The sequence below is a fragment of the Siphateles boraxobius genome, unplaced genomic scaffold (assembly GCF_051911475.1).
Source record: "Siphateles boraxobius isolate OS27281-9 unplaced genomic scaffold, OSU_SipBor_1 20, whole genome shotgun sequence".
NCBI classification, from domain to species: domain Eukaryota; kingdom Metazoa; phylum Chordata; class Actinopteri; order Cypriniformes; family Leuciscidae; genus Siphateles; species Siphateles boraxobius.
This window is the reverse complement of record NW_027508811.1, coordinates 4,666,606-4,673,091: the sequence shown is the minus strand read 5'-3', so window position 1 is coordinate 4,673,091 and position 6,486 is coordinate 4,666,606. Positions and strand designations below refer to the sequence as shown.

At 38.9% G+C, this 6,486-nt stretch overlaps 2 long non-coding RNA genes across 2 annotated transcripts; both read left to right on the top strand.

Moving 5' to 3' along the window:
• The first annotated feature begins 2,742 nt into the window (after positions 1-2,742).
• Positions 2,743-3,395, top strand: LOC143744778 (uncharacterized). Its single transcript, XR_013205915.1, has 3 exons — positions 2,743-2,856; positions 2,950-3,140; positions 3,297-3,395. It is a non-coding gene; the product is annotated as an uncharacterized LOC143744778 (long non-coding RNA).
• A 2,502-nt stretch (positions 3,396-5,897) lies between these two features.
• On the top strand, positions 5,898-6,218 carry LOC143744777 (uncharacterized). The gene is made up of 3 exons (XR_013205914.1): positions 5,898-5,948; positions 6,026-6,070; positions 6,154-6,218. It is a non-coding gene; the product is annotated as an uncharacterized LOC143744777 (long non-coding RNA).
• Positions 6,219-6,486: the final 268 nt, after the last annotated feature.

Here is a 6,486-nt window from a genome sequence, read left to right as displayed (position 1 = left end):
TATAGTTTTTAGTTATATCGAACCATACAGTCAGACGATTGTTCTTAACAGATATAATTTTGACTCTCCTTTTGTGTTAATGTCATATGTTTTGTTCCCGGCACTGTTATATCAGATTATAGATTCATACAGATTATCACCTTTTTTTGTGATAGATTTTTTATTAATGTTTTGTGAACAATTCTATTTGATATTTATTGCGTGTAACTTACGTTAAGCTCATAAAAATCTTTTTTTTAGCATAATGTATAAATTATTTTGACTAAAACAAATACTCTGACTAAACATATTTTGCTACTTATCACAAGCTTTTTTTTTGTCAAATTCTGTCATCAGATAAACACGCATGTGCCTGAACAAAATTTTATAAGCTTATCATAGTCTTCCTCATTCATTTCTAATGACCTGGGATCACCATAGATGTATAAAAGTTAAATAAAATGTTATTAAAATTGTCCAAATATATTTTTGTGTTCAGATGGCATGTGTGGACAAAGTCATAACTTATTAATCAGATTAGATAAAATGAAAAAAAAAATTAGAAAACTTTAGACCGGAAACACAATAGGAGGGTTGACAGAGGCTATTTTCATGGCCCAATACTTAACTGAGTTTGTTTTCTTATGTTACAGGATACACTATTCACCGATGTGGCTTGGGGTGTAGGGCTCAACTCCATTACCACTGCATTTATTGTCAGTCTATGCTGCTGCGTAAGGAAGACTTTAAAAAACATTTAACTGTGTGCCAGACTTATCAGTCTACCTCAGTAGATATTTCAGAGCCATCTTCTGCCAACATAGTGCAGTGTCCACCTAGTGCAGAGTCAGCCTCTATAATTTTGCCATGTCCACCCAGTGCAGAGTCAGCTGACCAAGGCATTCGTGCAGTCACAAGAGTCCGTTTGAGACCAGTTGTCCGAGAAAAGTGTCCTATGTGCAATGTGGTTATGAATAAACGTAATATTAGAAAGCACATTGACCGTAAGCATACCAATCAGGTTTTGGACGTGAACTCCAAACACCACCTCATGAGTGAGTGTATTGATAATGTAAATCGTATATATTCTGTCCAAAAGACTTTCCATGGCCAAGGTGTCCCTCTTCATGTTCAGAATAAAACATGGGGTGAAAATCATCGTGTGTCCTGTGAGTCACAGGAATGTCAAATAAACATGGATTTGGCGTGGAGGAGTGGCATGACAGCCTACAGATGTGTACATCTGAGGCCAGTCACTTACTGTACCAACACAGCTAAGTCTAACACACTACGAGAGGATTCACTGACAAAGATGGTGCAAACCAAATGGTTTAATGAAGACACAAGGAAGGGTTGCCTTGCACGACAAAGCTTATCCAGAGATGAAAATGTCTCTCTATCTGTCAGCTTAAATATTGGATTTCCTCAAATCAAGAAAATTGTATCTGTATTTGAGCCCACAGTGTCATATTACAGTGTTCTTGGACGAGTTATGGTGGTGTACAACACCAAATTAAACTCGTGACATTGCCCATGTTCAAAAACGAGACGTTCCTGTCCACATATTTATGTGGCCAAGTGGCATTTTTTTCAAGAGCAGCCTGAGTTGTTTAGGACAGTCCGTTGCACAGAAGAGGTGGTGGATTCAGTTGGTGAAACAGATAAGCATGAATGTCTGGGGGGCCCAGAGGAGGGAGAGACCATTCGGTCTTATCCACCAAAAGGTGATGGCCTGACCCATATGGTGAAATACATATTGACAGACAAGAAGCTACCTGCTGTGTTGCCCGATCATTTACGCCTCCCATCAAAAGAATTCCAGTACCCAAGACAACTGGTTCCAGAGGAAAGGATATGCCAGAGGTGTCCAGGGAATGTGCCTCTCAGTGAACCGGCCCTCATCACTGACAAAGCGAGAATCCTCACCAGCTTTGGCATTATTGAAGGTAGGTTACAATTCTATACACCAGATTTTACCATGTCAAACTCTAACAAATGTGCCTTAAATACATATTTCTCAGTACAAAATTAATGTATCTCCTGTTGAATCATCCAACCTCTAGATGTTTCCACTTACTGCAAACGTTGCCCGGTCTATGACTTGTGTTATTGTTATCAAGAGTGGAAAGATGGTGTGCATAATTTCAGTGACCGCATATTGCTAGACCTGCCCTTGTGTGTCTCATTGAGAAACCTACTTCAGGTAATGTCTTTTGATATCAATGTGACAAGCATGGCTTACGAGAGCCATGAGAGCAGCACAATAACGGTGCGTGATTGAGCTTCATCACCGGTCCCGGCAATCACATGGCTTTAGCCCACCATGCTTGTCATATTCACTATGTTGATTTATAACACATTTCAAAAAATGTTTGTTGTTGTGACCCATTTACAAACCTAAACAAATAGCAAAATTCAGCTATTGTTTAAGATAACACAATAACCCTACCCTAAACCTAACCCTACCCTAACCAAGGTCCATACAGCAGTCAGCAGAGCAGTAGATTACCTTCAGCTTAACACAGGAGTTAAGTTCCCCTCAAAGGATGCAGTGATTCATGTGTATCTGCACTTTGAGGCCCTCACAGACCATGACTACAACTATTTCTGTGTGACCTGTGGTGATCACCCTGCTGTGGTCATAATGGATTTGCCCAAAAAGGGTGCCTTTCATTTGTCAAGTAAGGATATGTCTGCTTAATGTACTGGTGCAACTGTTGTCAACTTTTTTTGTAAAAAAAAAAAAGATGTTTCTCTTCTTTAATATTTAAGTAAGTGATCTGGAAGATCCTCCTGAGAGTTACAACGGGGAAGTGGATATTGACATGTTTTGGGACGCACTGGCTATGGAGATGATTGGTCGTGGATTTGTAAAAAGTAATTACAGCCTAAGAGCCTTATGATACCAATACCATTTGCATAATAATCCAAGATATATTAACAAATAACTCTTTCTGGAATTCTTGGAAGGTTCAAAACATAATCCATTTTTGGTCCCACCAACTTACCACTTTTGGGCCCCATGGATTGGTCCACGCACAAGATCAGATATTGTACTCAATACAGAGTTTGCTAAAGTACATGCCCCGAAATCTGTAGCTGAAGTGCAAGAGATCACAGTCACTGAGGACTGCCTGACAGATGAGCTTTCTAAACAAAAGGTAAGTCTGTATTTTAATCAACAAAGCATACTTAAAACATACTTACAGTTTGGTGGATTATGGAGTAAATTTAAATTAATCTTACCTAATTTAATATTTTTCTAACAGGACTATTTTACATTGACATACTGTTCTTTGTCTTACTTTGTTGACTAGGTGGGAGTTATACGAAAGCTATGTAGAGAGTGTGGCTTAGATGCCACAGGATCTCGTAATGATCTTCTTCTCAGAATTTCCCGTGAGATGAAATCAAGACACTTACGATAAGGTGTTTCAGACAATTTGGGCCGCCTCAGATAATCACATTTTCATTGAAACATGAAGTGTTGGTGAATGGTGTATACTTTATTATGCTATTTGAAAATTGTACAAAAGCCTAACTTTACATATCGGAGTTCTAACCTGGTAGAAATGGATGGTTTACAACCTATTTACAAACATAATGTCTTTAATGTGATGGGTTATGGCCTTTTTTTTGTGTGGCATTAACACATATTTTCTCAGGAGGATGGGCAGTCGTCCTGTGCCCCTGTGGGATAGTGTACAGTATAAAGCACAACATTCGTTCTGAGAGTCCACGTGACTTTGCCGATATCCTTCTGTCATGGAGGCACATGCCAAATGTGGCTATATATGACTTTGCGCGTGGACTTGCCACCCACACTAACTTGAGGTAACTTGAAAAAGTCCCCTTTAGCCCCTTTGAAGGTCGTTTACTGGCACCTTCTGAAGAAACAATAGCCTTGGCAAAACAAGGAAAGGTGAAGGTATCCTTACATTGGCTGGAAAGCTCAAAAATAGTCCCAGACAGAGGAGGTCATCCAGTGACTGGCTCAGCAGAGCATTATTGCTTGTATGACAAGTTCCATGAGGCGAATACAAAAGATAACAGGGACCTTCTGTGGAAAATTTCCCTGGTCCCACAGCTGGCTGGGAAAGTTAATAGTCAAGTGGCAGAGCAGCTCTTTGCCAAACTAAAAAAAAACAATTACTTCCTGAACATGAGCCAGCCATCTACCCATGTATTCTTGATGAGGAACATTGTTCACCACATGAATGCACAGAAAAACAACACAAGGTTGGAGAGAATTCAGAAGGCTTTTGTATTTTCGTATTATTATAAACGTATTTTCAGACGTTCATTGAGGCCAGCTCTGTATTGGCCCAAGTTGAGGAAACAGTCGTTGGTGAAATGTTTGGACCATCCAAAACTTTGGGAAGTTGTATCGGCGCATTTCCAGAGAAAATAAAATGAACCCATTGTTTCTTCAGAGGCTCGGATGAAGGAACTAAAAAATACTTTTGTGTTCATTTGTACATCCGCACACTGATCAACTGCCATGCTTCGCTCATTTTGCAAGCCATTATATCTCTCTATTTAACTTTTGTGCTTCGATCGGTCACATGCCATGATATCTCTCGAGGATAAACTAAGATCGCGCGCGCGCGTTCGTACTTCCTAGCTCGTTTTCTCATGGGCGGGTCAAATTCTCTGGGCGGGCAAAGCAGAGAGGGGGGAGGTAACCTTTCCCCTGTATGACGTCATATAGGGGAGATTCAAGATCAGCCCGACTGAGATCTCATTTTCTCACAGGCAGAGAAAGATAGCCAAAACTCGGTTTACACCGACTGAAATTTCTAGACACGAGGGGACCAAATACAGGCTAGGGGAACTAATATTAATGTTTAAAAATTTCATGTCAGGGGACCTTTAATCTTGTTTTCTGTATAGCCGAAACATTTCAGGTATGTGGTGATGAATGTAAATATATGACATCCTAATTTTTCTCTCACAGTAAGTGAGCACTTTCTTGCTATTTAATTTTGATGCTTAAACACAATTGCATTTTGTGCCCATTAATATAAAAACTGTTATCTACTTTCTGTATGTATTTTCTCTTCAATATTATCTCAATAGGTTGATGTAGCATCCAAGGACATGATTCTCCTTCCCGTGTGGAAAACAGGACACTGGGTGTTGTGTGTAGGCTTATTTTGATTTGTAATATTACATGAATATTGCAATACTATGTGGACTGCACTGCACAACTAACTTACCGTGGAATTATTAAACAAATTATCAGGGAAACATTTTATTTTGGAGGCTAAGAAAATGTCATGAAATGGAATATTACACGTCTGTAGGCTATGTATTTCTCAGGTCTTGAAGCCAAAAGAGAGAGTGATGCACTTTATTTGCTCAAAAAATCTCCATGGCTATGGCGATGGCTCACATGTGGCGTTGTTCAGGTTTTACATACCCATTATAAATTTGGCTTGAGTTCAGCCGTTCAACATTCCCCGTTCCACTGTTCAAAAGTTCTTGTTTTCCTTGTTTGGCTTATTGGTTGGTGTTTTCTACAGTATGGTAAGTACATAAAAGTTTTAGGCACTTATGAAAAAAATATATTAAACTGTCTAAAACAAAATGTTTGTGGAACAACTAAAGTGCCCAAAACTTGCACAGTACTGCATACTTTTCGCTTGCTGTTCAGTGTTCTTTGCATGTGTTCAGTTGGTCTCAATAATAAGTTATTAAATTGTCTTCACTGCAATCAGTTCAGCAGTGCTGTAGGACAAATATTTTTTTTTTCTTAAAACATATATTCATGTTGCAGCAAACTTGCTATGACAATAGCACCAGGCCGTTGGATCATAATGAAAAACAAAGTGAGGGTATTTTGTTGTCGAATTTTCGTAACACTTTAACGTCCTGTTTGATTTCTTTGTTTTTCAAAATGCAATTTGCCATTTCAGCATATCCCCCATCAACTCAATATGACATCCTGTGGGGTCTTCATGATTATGGTAAGTTACCAGACTTTTATCAGTCTGTATCCAGTCTGTTATATCAAAAATAACATATTGCAAAATTAATGTTTCAGTATGCCCTACACATCGTATTGAATGAACCCGTTGATTTCACTGCTGTAAGCCTTATTTCTACATTATATTAATATTATTGTTGTTAATCTTATTCATAGAATTCATTGAAGTATTGCTTTTTTCCCAGCATGACATTCCAGTCATCAGGCGGTGGTGGTGCCTTCTCCTCATGGAGAATTTTGCTCTTGGAGGGTAGGGTTTCTGATTATGCTTTTTATTTTTATTTTTTACCAAATTATTATTATTTGTCATTTAGCAGACACTATTATCCAGAGTGACTTTTAGTAAACTAACTTTAGGGACAGTCCTTGCTCAGGACTGTCTAAGTGCTTTGCTAAGCGCCTTGCTTAGGGACAGAATGTTATAAACGTATTTTCAGACGTTCATTTAGGCCAGCTCTGTATTGGCCCAAGTTGAGGAAACAGTCGTCGGTGAAATGTTTGGACCATCCAAAACTCTG